This window comes from Delphinus delphis, chromosome 3 (assembly GCF_949987515.2).
Source record: "Delphinus delphis chromosome 3, mDelDel1.2, whole genome shotgun sequence".
NCBI classification, from domain to species: Eukaryota; Metazoa; Chordata; class Mammalia; order Artiodactyla; family Delphinidae; genus Delphinus; species Delphinus delphis.
In genome coordinates, this window is record NC_082685.1 from 165,852,298 (window position 1) to 165,870,199 (window position 17,902).

The following is a 17,902-nucleotide window of genomic DNA, read 5'->3' on the forward strand; positions in this document are numbered from 1 at the left end:
CTCCCTCATGCTGCAGACCTAATGCTTGGGCCTCAGAGCGGTTCCCTTCCAAGGTGCCCTTGATTCTTGCCAGCCTTCTTGCCTGGTAGATAAGAACTAGATAATAGCAAACATCTGGGAAAAGGAGGAAAGTTTGGAGATCCTTTCATTTTCACTCTTGTTTCTGTGAAGTTTAAAAGATTGGCATTTCTCTAAATCCTGCGGATCTATACCAAAAGACGAGTGAAAATCATGCCATTTATGTAATCATCTGGAATTTCTATGTGCAAGTACTACAGAAATTAAGAAGCAAAGTACAGTAGTTTGTCCATTAGTATCTGCAGGGAATTGGTTCCAGGATGCCCATGGTTACCAAAATCTGCGATGCTCAAGTTCCTTCTATAAAAGGTGCAGTATTTGGATATAACTTGCACACATGCTCCCATATACTTTAAATCATCTCTAGATTATTTATAATGCCTAATAAATGGAAATGCTATGTCAATAGTAGTAAATACAATGTAAATGCTATGTAAACAGGTGCCCAAATGCAGCAAATTCAAGTTTTGCTCTTTGGAACTTTCTGAAAATTTTTTCCAAATAATCTAGATCTGTGGCTGATTGAATCCTTGTATGTGAAACCTTTAAATATGGAGGGCTGACTGTAAAACTCAAGCTATTATCTAGTTGATGCTATTGTGCTTTTCAGATTTACTTACTGCTTCCTGGGAGTCTACAACAGGTACTATCACATGCACCTGAATTCACTCCACTCTCTGAAGCTTCCTCATGAGGACACTAAAGAGAAGCACCATATTTCACAGGAATAAAAAAGGAAACTGCTGCATTTCCCAGTTATAGAATTGATGATGATGCCTACACAACTTTCTAAATATAATAAAATCCACTGAACTGTACACTTTAGAAGGACTGCTTTATGGTATATTAAATATTAATAAATCTAAATTTAAAAATATTAAATTGCTCTCACAAAGTGCAAAAAATAAGCCTTTTTAAAATTGAAGTATAGTTGATTTACAATGTCGTGTTAGTTTCAGGTGTACAGCAAAGTGATTCAATTATACATACATATATTTCTATTTCCCTTTAGATTCTTTTCCCTTATAGGTTATTACAGAATACTGAGTATAGTTCCCTGTATTATATGGTAGGTCCTTGTTGTTTATCTATTTTATATATAGTAGTGTGTCTATGTTAATTTCAAATTCCTAATCTATCCCTCCCCCGCTTCCTCTTTGGTAACCATAAGTTTGTTTTCTATGTCTGTGGGTCTATTTCTGTTTTGTATATAAGTTCATTTGTATCATTTTTTAAAGCCTTTGAAAATTTGTTTTCAAGTAAACTGAAATATATTGGAACATTATGGGAGGAACAGGGAGAGAGAAAGACTCCCAGAATCATCAAACTCTTCACTCACAGGAAATTAAGGGAAAATCATTAAAAGTCATAAATAAGAAAGAAAGTAGTGAATAGAGCCAGCCCTCCTATTGGCAGGTTTTGCAGCTGCCAATCAATCAGAAAATACATCCGAGGTTGGTTGAGTCCTTGGATGCAGAACCAGCAAATATGGAGGGCTGAATACTAGTATTTTATATTAAGGGACTTGAACACCCAGGGATTTTTGTATCAGCAGGGGTCCTGGAACCAACCCCTTGGATACTGGAGACAAATGTATATAAAATATCACCACGATGAACATTATCTGGTGAGCTACTTTCCAATCACAAACCTGTCAACCACAGCGCTAAGATCCTCTTTGAATTCATGTTGCTTTAGTCTGTATTGATTATAATGATCTCTCTCCTGTCCCACTTCTCAGGAAGAGGATGATCCCCAGAGAAAAGTCCTGGAACATTGTCTTGATTCTGGACAATGGGATGATTTTGAGTGATAAAACTCCCTCTTACTTTTCACACCCATTTTCTTCATTGCTGGAAAATTCTCCCAGGACATCATTGTTCAAATGCCAGTATTCCTGTAGTAGGGAGGTGTCAGTACGACTCCCAAGTTGTAAGTCTCTGGAAGTGTGAATTATAAATGCATTGAGTCCAGTTACATGATATTTTCCATCTTACACAATCTTCAGAAAGGCTTAAAAATGGAATATGGACACGATTTAGGGCAGTAGATCTCAAACTTTAGTGTGTATCAGAAACAGTTGGGGGCTTGTTAACACATGTTGATGAGATGCTCCCTTGAGTTTCTGGATCAGTAGGCCTGGGGTAGAGGCACAGAATTTGCATTTTGAACAAGTTCCAAGTGATGATGCTGTTGGACTGGGAACCACATCCTGGAACCACTGATTTATGGGATGAAAGGTATAAAGTTTTACCCTCTTCCTTTCAAGGGACATGGAGAAAGATCATATGCTATTCATTAAATAACTAAATACTCCCTCTTTGGATTTTTTTTTCTTTTCATTGGTTCCAGGGTTTACAGAGACTATGAAACCAGCCTTAATGATAAAGATTTCATTTTCTTGCTACTCTGTTTTTTCCTTATTCTGGAGCCTAGCTAAAAAGGAGATAGTATTTAGGGATTCCTGTTGTCATTTTTATTTTGAAATTGTTTCGTCTTTAGCTTTCAGTAAAACTGCTAAATCATCATTTAGAGGTTTGGCATTATTCTTATTCTATTACTATTACAGAAGAGGAAGAAATCAATATCTTTTCTTTCTTTTAAAATTTTTTCTGCAACTATCTCATATGTGTTAATTGCTATTTTCTTAAGAGAATAGTTCCGCTTACCTAAAGCCTTTCTTCATAATATTCATCAGTGCAGTATTTACTTTTCTTTTTAAGTGGTCAGCTTGCTGAGACATCCTCTCTACAGAGTTGCTCTTTTTCCCCAACTTTATTTGATCTGAGTTGCTCATCCAGCTCACCAGGCCTTTTCAACAAGCAGAGAGGAGTCTTTGTTTAGTCCCAGAGCATAGCTCGGAACTTCTCCAAAGTCAGCTGTGGACATGGGTGCTTGTCGATTCTTCTAGGCATGCCAAGGAGGCTGCTGTTGGCGCTCAAGGAGATAATAGCACCTTATAGATATACACAGTATTCACTTCTGCATAAGCCACAGGTTGCTGCCGACAAATGCACAGTCGTTCCCATTTATATCAGGCCAATAACAGTTGGGTTCTAATGAAAGACCTTGAGAAGGTTGTAATAGACAGTTGTGATCGTTTAGATGTGAGAAAGCTTTGTGAACCTGAAGACAGAGGGGGATGGAAATGAGACTGAAGTCTGCCCCCTGCTGGGAGCCTGTAAAAGAAAACCTGAGTGAAGGTCAATGCTGCATTTGTACAGATTAACTGGGTTAAAGGTGCATCTTCTGCTCCTAACTGGTCTCCTAACTCACACTTCCTCTCCTTCATTCTTGTGCCTTTGCCTTTGGTCTCTTAAGCCTTCATGCTCCTTTTTTCCTTCTCCCCACTGCTATCAGCTCATGTTCTCTTGAACTCATTAGAGTTTTTTCTTTGTCTGTGAATTCTATAATTTTTGGAAGACTTTATTTTTTAGGGCTTTTTCAGGTTCATAGCAAAACTGAGAGTAAGGTACAGAGGTTCCCCTTATTCCTCCTGCCCCTCCATCACTTGACCTCCCCCACTATCAACGTCCCCCCCCAGAGTGCAGCATTTGTTACAACTGATGAACCTACACCGACTGACACATCATAATCACCCACAGTCCACAGTTTACAGTAAGATTCACTCTTGGTGGTGTACATTGTATGGATTTGGACAAATGCATACAGGTACCCATTATGAGAGTATCAGATACAGTATTTTCACTTCCCTAAAAATCTTCTGTGCTCTGACTATTCATCTCTCATCCCCACACCCCCAACCCCTGGCAACCGCTGATAATTTTACTGTTTCTTTTGTTTTGCCTTTTCTAGAATGTATATACAGTACCAATGAGTTCCATTCCAAGAGTGAATTTGTAAGTCCAATTTGTTCATAAGTCCAACAAAGTTAGCCTAGGTACCCAACTAACACAATTGGCTATACAGTACTGTACTGTTATAGGTTTATAATACTTTTCACACAAATAATACAGAAAAACAAACACAAAAAATAAAGAAAACATGTTTAATCTTACAGTACAGTACCTTGAAAAAGTACAGTAGTGCAGTACAACAGCTGGCATCCAGGGGCTGGCATCACGTGGACAGGCAGGAAGAGTTACTGACTGGAGAAGGGAGAAGAGGTGGGAGATGGTAGAGCTGAAGGATCATCAGCAATAAGAGACGGAGGGCAAGCTGCAATTTCACTCACGCCTGAAGTGGATGAAATGCATGTTCGCATCTTTGAAAGTTCGCAACTTGAAGGCTCTAATGTAGGGGACTTACTGTAGCTGGAAACACACAGTATGTAGCCTTTTCAGATTGTAGTGTCTTTGCCTGGTTTGGGTATTAGGGTAATGGTGGCCTCATAGAATGAATTTGGTAGTGTTGCCTCCTCTTCAATTTTTTGCAATAGTTTGAGAAAGATAGGTATTAGTCCTTTATATGTCTTTATACAATTTTTATTATTTTTTAATTGTGATAAAGAACACATAACATAAAATTTACCATCTTAACCAATTCTAATAAGTGTACAGTTGAGTAGGATTACAGATATTCACATTGTTGTGCAACCAATCTCCAGAACTTTTTTTTCTGAAAAACTGAAAACTCTGTACCCATTAAACCATAGCTGTCCATTTCCCCTCCCCAGCCCCTGGCCACCACCATTTTATTTTCTGTTTCTGTGAACCTGACTACTGTAGATACCTCATTTAAGTGGAATTATATACTATTTGTCTATCAGTAATTGGCTTATTTCAGTCAACATGTTGTCCTCAAGTTTGATCCATGTTGTAGTATGCGTCAGAATACTGTGGATAGACTACATCGTGCTGAATGAAAAATACCCGTACCAACATGTTGTGTACCACATGATTTCATGTGTGTAATATTTTTTTGAAATGGTAAAATTCTAGAAATAGAAGATAGATCACTGATCATTATATGTTAGGGATGATGGTGGAGGGGTTATTAAAGGCAACATGAGAGACCCTTATGATGATGGGACTGTTTAGAATCTTGATTGTGATACTGATACACAAATTATACTCGTGTTAAAATCATATAGAACTAAAATGCACATTCTCCTGCACATATACCACACACAAGTACATATAAAACTGAGGAAATCTGAATAAGATCAGTGATTTATATCAGTGTTAATACCTTGGTTGTGATAATTTACACAACCACATTTACAAGATGTTTACCATTGGGAGAAACCGGGCCAAGGGTTCATGGGATATTTTCGTATTATTTCTTCCAACTGCATGTAAATCTACAATTATCTAAATTAAAAATTCTATTTAAAAGTAATAGTTCTCAAGACCTCTGGGTACGTTTTCTAAATCACATAAACTTTTGCATCTCTTTCTCAGGACTACCCATATACACTGTGATATTTCTAATATTTTATTTTGTAGAACAATCATTCAGAAAGTACTGTTATTACTGAAGTTTCCATCATTTTTGTCTACTTATGTGGTAGGTAGAAACACAGGTTTCTATTAAAAATGAATGGAAGGATTAAAAATTAGAAACAAGAGAACTCTAGTCTTTAAAAAATTCCCTATGGTTTATTTGCTGTGTTTCCAGATTGACTAAAGACTGCCTCTGGGTCATGAGCATCAAAAAGAATACAGAAGCCCCCATACATGGGCTCTTTGCTGTGTAAGGAGCTCCTGGTAGGGACTCTCACTGCAGTGCTGTGTACCATTTGTTTCCAGCCTGGAAGGCAAATCTTACAGTCATCAGTATTGATTTCTCTGTCTGCAAATGGCAGCCACTAATTTTTTTTTTTTTTTTTTGCGGTTCACGGGTCTCTCACTGTTGTGGCCTCTCCCGTTGTGGAGCACAGGCTCCGGCCGCGCAGGCTCAGCAGCCATGGCTCACGGGCCTAGCCGCTCTGCGGCATGTGGGATCTTCCCGGACTGGGGCTTGAACCTGTGTCCCCTGCATCAGCAGGCGGACTCTCAACCACTGCGCCACCAGGGAAGCCCGGCAGCCACTAATTTTAATCACTGCTTGACAGGTAGCTTTTTGCAACTCAGAGCTGCCATCTTTGGGTTCATTGCTCTGAGTATTCCATTACTATTATATATCAGCACACCCTGACATACATCACCCTACCTTATATAGAAAAAAGTGCTCCTTAATTTGACTTCAGCAGTGGTTTATTTGCCTGCCTGGCTAGGATTTTAGGTTCTGCTGTTTAGAGGTCTTAAGTCCAAAGGGAGGAATGTTTTCACAAGGGGGCACGACAGATGATCCCATCAAACTGGAAGTTAGCACTGCCTCCTGGGCTCTTTGAGCATCTCATTCCTCTGGGTCAACAGACAGAGAAGGCGGTCACTGTGCTGGTGGTGGTGATGACCTTGACTATGAAGGGAAAAGTGGGTGACTACCGCATAATGCAGGCAGGGAGGAGTGTGTCTGGAAAGCAGTCATCAAGGGCATCTTTTAGGACTTTCAAGTATGTAATTAAAGTTGATGGGAAACTATAATAATCCAATTCAGGCAGGACTGCTAATGATCCAGACTCTTCAGGAATGAGGTTTGGGTCACCTCACTAGACAAGGAAACAAGAGAAGAAGTTTAGTGAGGGAATATAGAATGTCCCCAGATTGCTCTCAAATGGTTCTGAAAAAGAGATACAAAAATATTTATGTGTGTGTGACAGACAGACACACACACACACACAGAGAGAGAGAGAGAGAGAGAGAGAAGGAGAAAGCAAATGGGGCAAAACAAACAATTCCTGAATTTGAGTCAAGGGTATATGAAAGTTCCTTATACTAATCTTGAAATCTTTCTGTAAATTTGAAATTACAGTTAAAAAAAGTGTTACAAAAATAAAATCATAAAATCAGTGATTTTAAATGGAGTCTGGGGAGCATTTCAGACTCACAGAAACAAAGCTGTCTTCTGTGGGAAATTACTTGATAATGATTTTAGTAGCTATAAATGTCTAACCATAAAAACTATTACTGTGCACATGCGGGCTTTTTATTAAATCCAGACTTCACGGGGTGCAATAGCTGTTATGGCCTTTTTCATTTTGTCACTGCAGAACTATTATTTCTGGTCACATTTTTCACTTTACACTTTACACTTCCGTGATCTCGCCAGCTCTCACTCACAGAAAGCAGCTGTAATGCGCATAACAAGTTCTCCTTACCCTCATTAGCACAGTCATGCTATAACCAACAGCATAAAATCAGGCTGCAATTGTGGTCCTTAATCAATGTTTCGCATCTTTTTAAATTCATTTCTTTCAGATTATGAAATGTCTGCGCTTATAGATTACACTCATTCAGGTCCATTGAAAAGAAAATTTCATTGGTAACCATAGATGAGAGCAGTGCTAGAATTAAGGGTACAACAGTGAGAAACTGGGGAAAAGGAGGCTTTAGCAAGAGTGGTCAGGACAGTCCTCTTGGAGGAGATCTATGAAATGGGGACTGAGTGTGCGGCCAAAGACCGTGACTTGGAAGGAGAGTCTTCCAGGCAGAAGGAAGAGCAAGATGGGCCCCTGGGTGAGTTGATGAACACAGATAAATCCCCATAGTTATTGCAGAGTGAAGAGGATGCCAGTGGGTTGCGATGAGGCCTGAGAGACTACAAACCATGTGGGTTTCATTTTGAGTGAGAGGATTTTAGGAAGGCACTGGGGTGATTGTGTTATACTGAACTGTATTTCCCAGCTCTCTGCAGCCTGTCTGCACAGCTGACCAATGCTTCAGAGAAACTGCTTATGCAACTTTATGGGTTTCCAAGAGGTCTCAGCATAAGACCAAAGTTTCTTGATTTCTCATATATTCTTTTTTTTTTTTTATTTAACTATAGTTGATTTACAATGTTGGGTTAGTTTCAGGTATACAGCAAAGTGATTCAGTTATACATTTATATATACATATTTTTCAGATTCTTTTCCATTATAGGTTATTACAAGATATTAAATATAGTTCCCTGTGCTATACAGTAGGTCCTTGTTGTTTATCTACTTTATATAGTGTGTGTATCTGATAATCCCCAACTCTTCATTTATCCCTCCCCCTCCCCCTTTAATGGACTCATATGTTCTTAGGATGACTGCCACCACCACTAACCGTCCACCATATCTCCTAACCCTCTCCCTTGATTTAAGTAATCCAAGGAGACCCCGTCCTTTACAACCATAGGAAACTTTTCCTATTCTCTGTCTCTATCCCTTAACTGGTTTACATGTAATTAGGCATATTTTTAAATTAGAGTCTTTTGATGAAGAAAGTTTTATTGTCTGTTAATTTCAATTGCAGAAGTTTAGTGTTTGCATTCTCTCACGATTTGTACCAACGTGTTTGTGTCTATACCTGTCACTGCCTCTCTTTAATTTCATCATTTACATCTTGGCTGTGTTGGTATGAAGGTGAATGCTCAGGGAAGAAAGTGGGAAACGTCTGTCTCCCAGTGAGTAGAAACAAGGAAGAGATATTCTGGTTCAACACAACATGCAGTTCCTCCCAATTCGTACCCAACTATGCTTTTGGAAAGATGTAGATTTGGGGGTACTCCTTTAGGAAAACACTCTATTTTCAGTCCATATGGTGCAGGTGGTAACGATGCCAAAAATCTGTTCCATTAGTGCTTCTCAGTTGCATCGTTATCAGAGGATAAATGGTTTCTCTTTATGCCACTCTTACTGATGTTACAATTAGTGTGTTTCAGTGCTTCTGCCTAGTATATCCATCACCCAGATGACAATCAACTGTTCACTGATGCTATTGTATTAGCAGCCATGGCTGGCAGTCAGTTGCCTAACTGTTGTTTTATTAGAGGTCTCAAAATTTTGGCCTTCTACTTCTACCATTCCTCCTGTGCTTATTTATCTCCATATTTGGGGTATTAGTCAGTAAACTCTTTTGATAAGCTTGGCTTATCCTAACTGATACTAATTATTAGTTTTTCAAGGTTCAATTTCTGACTATGATCTCAGTCAATGGCCCTCTAAAAGGCCCAGGTTCTATTCAGTGGAAACCACTGGGAAAGTAACATCTGGGAAGAATGACACACACTAAATTTTCTAAGTGGCTAATAAGTATCAGTGCTAGAAGTCTCACAGAAACACAGAGGCAAAACCCTGGAATCAGTGTCACCAAACACTCCAACAATCCTCTAGTTAAAGGCCAGGTTCATATTTGAAAATAGAAGATGAAAGCGTTTTTAAGCATCCTACAAAAACAGTATGGTATTCTGTAGTGTTACCAAGGTTCTCCCAATCAAGTAGGATGATATCACTGAGCTCTGGAAAATGGTGAGTAAGCAAAGAGTCAGGGGAAGCTCCTGGGAATCTCCCTCAAAAGACAGCATGTGTAGAACTTTGTCTCTTTTTATTAGTTTCTTTTCTTATCCCTGCTTGTATGAAGCAGGTATAACTACTGAGCCTCCTGTGGCCACCATGTACCATGGTGTACAAGGCAAACCCTAGGGTTGGCAGAGTGTAATAGTGCAAGAAACCTGGGACTTGATAGAGTTATAAAAGTGTAAGAACACCCCTGCTTCCATCAGCTTGATAATATTTCATCTCGTGTATTTGAGCCACTGCAAAATTTAGCTTTTGGAGCCATACAGCTGAACCTAACCCTTATTAATATGCTGACTAAGAGAAACTAGTAAGTAAAAAAATTTCTCTTCATACCATTTAATGTAGTTGCACAAGGACATGATATTAAGAGATCTGGCAGCCATATTGCCAGAGCCACACCTGAAATGGAAGTATCCTCACTGAAATGGTAAATAGGACATAGCACATGAAACCATTACATTGTAGTAACAGGAAAAGGCCAGTTTTCAGAGGCGCCCCCCAAGAAACATTTTTATGCCATCTGTTGTAGTCTCAGAAACAATATCTATCTGCCTAACACAGTAATGTCCCCTAAGGTTGGGAATTATTTAAAGGACGTTTATAATTCTCAGCCTTCCTTGCAATTGGGTAGGGTCTTGAAACCAGTACCAGGGAACAGAATTTGAGTAGGAGTGTCATGCCTACTTACTGCTTCCTGGTTGGAGAGCTTGTGCTGATTCCAATCCAGCCTCTCTCCCTCTTCCATCTGGCCATGTGGTCCAGATGGCAGGACCTCCACCATGAGGGCCAAGACCTCCTGCCAAACCACATGGAGTGAGAAATAATCTTTTGTGATGTGAAGTCCTTGAGATGTTGGGGTATTTCTGCATAAGCTATGCCTGTATGAATACACACCATATTGATGTTAATAAAAATGTTACTTGTGCTAATGATTACAAGTTCAAACAGTTCAAAAATTTATAATTAATAAAATAAAACCACAAAGTTCAATCTCTTTGTAATATTAACCACTACTACGTTTCCAATGTCTCCTTCCAGAAAAAATATGTCATGCAAAAACTGTTACTAAAACAATAATCAAACTCCACACGCTTCTGATTTTTCTTTTTAAAGTAGTCATGTATCTTGGCTATATAGCTATATCTCACTCTTTAAAAAAAACTGCATTGCATAGGTAAAGCATAGTTAGCCAGGTAACCATGGGAATAACTGTGGGGATAAGATAAGGCAGCAGGAATCTCCACAGCAGCCCAGTGAAATGGACTTCTGGGTGCAGGTTTTAAGTGCCCTTTAAAGCACACCTCACTGTGATGATTGACTCTACTTTTCCAGGACCATCCAGATCTTCACAGAAGTGGCTGAATGTTTGCCAGGGAATCTGACCTTGAAACGAATGTCTCTACAGGCTTTCAAATCAATTATTTTAAATTAATTTTTCAGCTCCTGGCAAATGTTTAAACAGGTTCTTACACTAATCTTTAACATTAAAAATTAATCACTATAAATGAAGGGCTCATTACTGGAGCTGAGGCAGACTATTTTTTCAGAAAGTAGACAATATGAGATATTTATAGAATTTTAAACATCAAAGAAAGAACATGGAGTTTCTTTGGGAGATGTCCATTCCCTGCTCCATATTTAAATGTGATAGCAGGAAGGTAACATGTTTCAACTTTGAATACTATAATATGAAACTGCAAAAATGCATATTATTTGGTTAAAATTTCCTTTAATAAACACCAACATAATCCAGATTAGGGGATGCTTCCTGCTGGGTTAATATAAGTAGGTCATAACTAGAAACCAGGGGAGAAAGTGGACACTTTCAGAAGGCCTGTGTTACAAAAAGGAAAATATGTCTTGACCAAGATACAACAGCCACGTCGATATATTATAAGAAGCAGATTTAAATTAATCTTTAGCCCCAGATGGGAGTTCTCAGGCAAAGGTGTCCCAAGGTATACATGAGTGTTTTTACAGGGAGCATGCCCAGAAGGTGAGAGATTCTAACCAAGCATCTCAGGGAGACACCCAAGGCCACATTTGCAGATGGACGAAGATGGAGAATAGGCACTTCCTCCTCCCACTAAAGAAAAGAAAGACAACTTTGTACCCAAACAGTGATTCCGCAGAAGGGATCCTGAAGAGAGTAGCTGAGAGGAAGGAGAGACAGAGGGTGATGACAGGGAAAGAGAAACTAGGACACAGAACAGGGAGGGTTTGTAAATGGGGGATGAGCAGGTGCCAGCACCTTTAGAAGTCAGAGCTATTTTCTTAATTCTCCCTCAGATTTGCAGTTCTTGACCCCTTTCTCCTCTCTGCAGACTAGTCTGGACACGGAGCATTTCATTTATTTAAAATAGTCCAGAAGTTCACTAAGCATGTCCTTTGGATGGAGCGTGGAAGTGGGAGGGAGAGATAAGGAGAGAATAAATACAGTAAGGGACCAGCATTTACACAGGGTAGGTACTTGAAAAGTGTCCTTGGCAGTTACCACTAGGGGTGAACACATTTCCCTCTAGACGAAAGTATCACACAATTCATGTGGGACATCTGAAATTCCAGAATTGGTCATCATTAGTCACCACTCTTCCCATGTAAAATGTCACACGGCTGGGCTGGGTAACGCATTGGACGGTAAGCTATTCCTGAGATAATTGAGTACTATCCTCCCAGCTCACTGACCCCCAAAGAAGGCAGAAATTTCAAAATGGTGAGACATGAATCCCAAAGAGGATGCCATGGAGAAACTTGGAGATTCCTACAAAGTCAAGGTGGAAGAAGTGATTAGGACTAATGCTAAGCCTGCTTCAGGAGGTTACCTAGGTCTCGACTCTAGGCAGAACCAGCTACAGAATTTGTGGGTTCCAGTGCAAAATGAAAATGCAGAGCCCTTTCTTTAAAAATTAAGACTCAAGCCAACAATGGCAGAGCACTGCACCACTCCCGGGATCCTTCTGAGCATGGGCTCCTGAAGGCTGCCCTGATGTCAGGACCCCACTGCAAAGATGCAAGGGGAGCTTGAACTGCTTAATCAGAATATACAGGTGACAGAACAGCTTTGAAGAAACACAGAAACAAAACAAGAGAAAGCTTCATAGGTGGCTTTCATGCTCAATCTAGACCTGGAAGAGGCTGGTCTTGCTACAGCACTGTGATTCCTACCTTGATGTGAAAGTTGACTGAGAAGATGAAACCCAACAGAGGTGAGAGAATTTCTCCTTTCAAAAAAAGTGATCTCCAAGGGTAAAGGACCTCATTAGCCTAGTTGCTTAAGGATGCCAAACTACAGGAGCACTTGAGAAAATGGGCATGGAAATTAAAACCTTAAATGACCAGGCTATACCTAATAGCATCTTGACCTTAATAAGCCACAAGGGACACACAAGTCCTTTTATAGCTACATATGCAGGAGGTGAGGAGTTCTCAACAAGCCCAAAACCACAAAGAAAAAAATGTAACCCCTGAAGAATATTCAACGGAAAAATGCAAAAATGGTACCAATACATTTTTTTCCAATGAGAAGAGTCAAATGCTATCACTGCAAATGGTATAATTATGTAATTCAGTCACTTAGGCTTCTTCCAGTGTAACTGTGTCACCAAGTTTGCATCCCACTGTGGGCACGTCCAGCGTTTGTATGCAAATGGCTTACACAAAGATTTAACGCTTATATATAACAGAACTCAGGAAAATAAATCTAATACTAGCCATTGGGTTTATTTCACATTTTTCTGTGTCTAAAATGAAAGTTACGATCACTTTTAGCAAGATTTATTCTCTTTAACCTTACAAATCATTCTCTATTTTCCAGTACCGTTAGCAAAGATGGCTGGTAGAAGCACACTTTCTCCACTGAAAGATCAATAAAAGGTAGTAAACAAGTTTAAATCTGAATCCTGGTGTAAGTGTAAGGTTGCATTGCTTGCTGTCATAGACAGGCACATGACACTGGTTTTGAGGGTGGAGGTGGTGGTATTTTCCCAGGAGGTCCATGGAGTATGTTATGAATGTGGAGAAGCAGTAAGAGAAGAAGCTGATCTGTCTCCTGGTGAATTCTCGCCTTGTGAGGGTGGGCCCCCCTGCTCATTATGGGAATCTTAGGGAGAGGCTTCTCTTTCTCTCCATGGTCAGTTCTCTTGCTGTATCCAAGTTTGTCCATAGATAACACATGTTTTACCCACCAATGACCCTCTGGACACTGAACCCCAAATGGGCCACACCTGCTACTCCTTTGGGCAGGAAGAGCTCGTGTGAGCTGATGTGTGTCCACCTGGAACATCAAGGACTCTCGGTGTCTGTTTTCAAGAGATCAGCATCACATGAGGGAAATTGAGGTCTGAAGATTGCACAATCCAGTGCGAAGCTGGTGACCCACAGCCTTTAAAGAACGTGGGGGTCAGTCATGATACAGATACTCAAGGAACCGCAGACAAGTGGGTGGCCTGAAAGCAGATGAGAGACAAACCTTCCTCTTTCCCAAATGTTACAGCAACTGTTAAGCCAAGATGGGAGGGCAGGTCCCTCAGAGTAAAGGAGACAGAGCCAGCAACTGTGAGTGGAATCTGGTAAATAAGAGTAAACTGGTGCAGGATGAAGAGTAAGCAGATGGTGGGTTCACTCCATAGTAGAGGTTGCTATTCAAGGCAGTCTTCTCAGTAGAGATGTTAGGAGCACTGAAAACCCAATACACTCATTCGTTCTTAAATATGGCTTGAACCTCCCTTAAGTCCCAGAACTCTTACCATATTTTGGGAATACATTCCCAAAAGTCATTCACCATCCCTGCCTTTGTGAAACTCAAGTCTAGTGGAAAGATGGTTAATTAAACACGTATTTACATACAATTCAATCATGGTGGCGCAATATCCACAAGACCCAATTCCTCAGCACCCCATCCTCAGTTAGATTCAGTGCCATATAGGGAAGGCATGTTGACTCAGAAAGTGCCTTGACAATTATTTTATCCTGCTCCTTCTGTAAAATGGATCAGTTCATACTAGCTTTGCTGAAATACTGTGAAAACAAAGCATGAGAGTGCCCAGGCTGCTGTCTGGCATATGGCCCACACTGAAAAAAATTATAGCTAATACTACCCAGAACATTTTTCTTTTTTTTTTTTTTTTGCGGTATGCGGGCCTCTCACTGTTGTGACCTCTCCCGTTGCAGAGCACAGGCTCCGGATGTGCAGGCTCAGCGGCCATGGCTCACGGGCCCAGCCACTCTGCGGCATGTGGGACCTTCCTGAACCGAGACACAAACCCGTGTCCCCTGCATCGGCAGGTGGACTCTCAACCACTGCGCCACCAGGGGAGCCCCAGAACATTTTTCTTTGTTCCATTATTTTATTCACAGTGACTGGCAAGCTTACCAGTCCTGTTCCCTCTGACAGACAGGAGGGTAGGATAATGAGAAAAATAAGATGAGATATTCGGCATGTTTGCTTAAGTCATTTACTGTTAAGAACCCTATGAGCAAGGTCCAGAGAAGTTGAGGGCGATTTCAGGAAAAACTTGAGAGGTTGCTTATTTTCTGTTTGTCAGTATCATCAAGGGAATGGGTATTTATTTGTATTGCATGATTTTAAATAGGAACGTTCAGGGTATCTGGCCCAATAAATCTTTAAAGATATTTCCAGATCAGGACATACATTCAGACTTTGCTTAGTGCTTCCTGTCCTAATGTCAATAACACCAAAAAGAAGCATCGGTTCCCAGACCAGCTGACTGCACCATGAACAGCAAACTGACCTGAAATGAATGTTTTATTAAAACTGTCCCCAGCCACCTTGTTGGAGGAAATTGTGCCTGAGGAATCATGGTTTTACACTCTTTCTAATGAACTCATGAAAAGATAAAAAGATGACTTATGAGGAACAAATCAAAACCTGACAAAAAATCCAGGAATGTGAACTGACAGTACATGAAGAGGTGAGACTTGATAGGTAACAAATGATATTTTCTTTTCCATAGATGTAGGCTCTTTTGATTCATAATATCCTCCTTAACATTTAGATAACACTCAGTTACCTCTACTAAACTTTTTTAAAATTTATAAACTTATATTTAAACAGTGCTTTGAATTTTGTGTGCTTTGGTAAACTGCAGGCTCTTCTAGAATTGTTGAAAAATGCATAGCACCCCTGAGCCCCCCAGGAACAATTGTAAGAGAAATTGAGGAGAACTTAAAATATACTTTTACATCGATATGGACAAATTTTTAATTTAATTTCATATAGATTATATAGTTTTAAGCAGTGCTTTTTTATTTGTGTTGCATCACAAGCATTGTCCATTATTTTCTAGATACACAAAAGCAACACAAAAAAATATTTCATAACTTACTCATCATAAAGCCTTTACAGACCCACAAGCTATGGGACTTTCACTTGCAGGCTGGGCCTAAACCAAATGTGAATCAACCCTGACCAAGGTTCTGGAAACTCTTGGGTTCCTGAGCCAAGGCCTCATGTGACCCTGGAAAGAGCCTTGTGTCCCTGTGGCCATTGAGTTGAGCCTTCTCTCTTCATCTCTCAGATGTTTCCCAGTTCAGCCAATGGAGCTACTAGGCTTCAACTGAGTTTCCCTGCTCAACACACTATGCCCCTGTATTAGTTAGCGAGGTGTCTTAGTGCATTTGGGCTGCTGTAACAAAATGCCATAGACTGGTGGCTTATAAACAGCAGAAATCTGTTTCTCACAGATTGGAAGACTGGAAGTCTGCGATAAAGGCGCCAGTGTACTTGGTGCCCAGTGAGAGCTTCCCACTTCAGGGAGGGTGGTCTTTTTGCTGTGTCCTTGCTTTGCAGAAGAGGCAAGGGAACTCTCTAGGGTTTCTTTTATAAGGGCACTAATAATATTCATCACCTAATTACCCTCCAAAGCCTCACTCCCAAATCCCCTTATATTGGAAATTAGGCTTCAACATATGAATTTTGGGGGGACATAAACATTCAGTCTGTATCACTAGGTCTGCTGTAACATAGTAGCAGCAACTGGGTAGCTTAAACAATAGAAATTTATAGCCTCACAATTCTGGAGGCTGGAAGTCCACGATCAAGGTGTTGGCCGGGTTGGTTCCTCCTGAGATTGCTATCCTCAGCTTATGGATAGATGCGTTCTAACCTGATCTTCTTTCTGTGTGTGTATGTGTCCTAATCTCCTCTTCTTATGGGGACACCATTCATATTGAATTAGAGTTCACACTAGTGATCTCATTTCATTATACCTTAATTGCCTCTTTAATGGCTCTGTCTCCAAATACAGTCACATTCTGAGGTGCTGGGGTTAGGACTTCAACATGTGAATTTGAGGGGGACACAGTTCCGCCCATGACAGCCCCACAGAGAAGAAAGGACCTGCCCAATGCCAGTCCCTCATTCTTGGGCTGCCGATCCCTGGCCAGAGACAAGAGGTTGGAACGCTGTGGGGAAGAGGCCGTGAGACAAAGAATGCAGGCGGCCACCAGAAGCTGGAAAAGCCAAGGAAATCACTTTCCCTGGCACCTCTAGAAGAACCCAGCCCTGTTGATACACTGACGTTAGCCCAAGGACACTGATTTCAGATGTCTGGCTTCCATCACTGGAAAGGGACAGATATATGTTGTTTTAAGCCATTATATTTGTGTTAATTTGTTACAGCAGCCAGAGACATCCTAATACACATATTTTGCCAAGACATGGAACATTCAGGAAATAACCAAGCTTGTGAGGCAATGTATCAAAACACAAGAGAGTCCTGGCAAAAACTGTCCTTATTCCTTCCACAGAGAGCTCCAGAGTGCTGATGATGGCGACCAGGTGCAGAAATGACTGAGATGCGGTTTCCGTCTCTGACAGACTCACATCACATCCTCGTCAGAACACGTCAATAACCTGCACAGATAACTGCTATACAAGGAAGCAAAAGTGACCACACAAAGAAAAATTGTGCACAGTAGGAAAGCACGTCTGTTCAGAATACTGTGGAAAGCACTCAGAGATATTGACTCAGTCTTTGAAACAGGGGACCAGAACCTTTGCTTGCATGAAACACAATTTACTCTGCCTAAGAAATATAACAAAAAGTGAGGTACAGGAAGTGAGTGAGGCAACTCAGAGAAAGGGGGTGGAACAGCCATGCTCAGAAAGGTGGTAAGATTAGAGGCTTCCAAGGGCTGGGCTCTGAAAGGAAAATGAACAGAGATTCTCATCAGGGTGCTGCCTCTGGGGTGATTACGTCATGGGTGAATGCCATTTGTGTTTGGTGCTACCTGTTTAACAGGCACCTTTCTGGAAGGGTCCACAAGTCTGTCTTGGGTCCCACACCCACCTGTTCCCAGAGTAGACATCTCACGTTGACCAATCTTCCCACAAATTGTGAATAGCTGGAGCAGAGTTAAAAAATTTGGATGTTGGTCTCTGAAAAATGTATGTTGGACATGGAAAAAATGGCAGCTTTCCACTTGCAATAGGAAGGACTTTTCCATACAGACATGGTGAACTTTATTCCAGGAAAC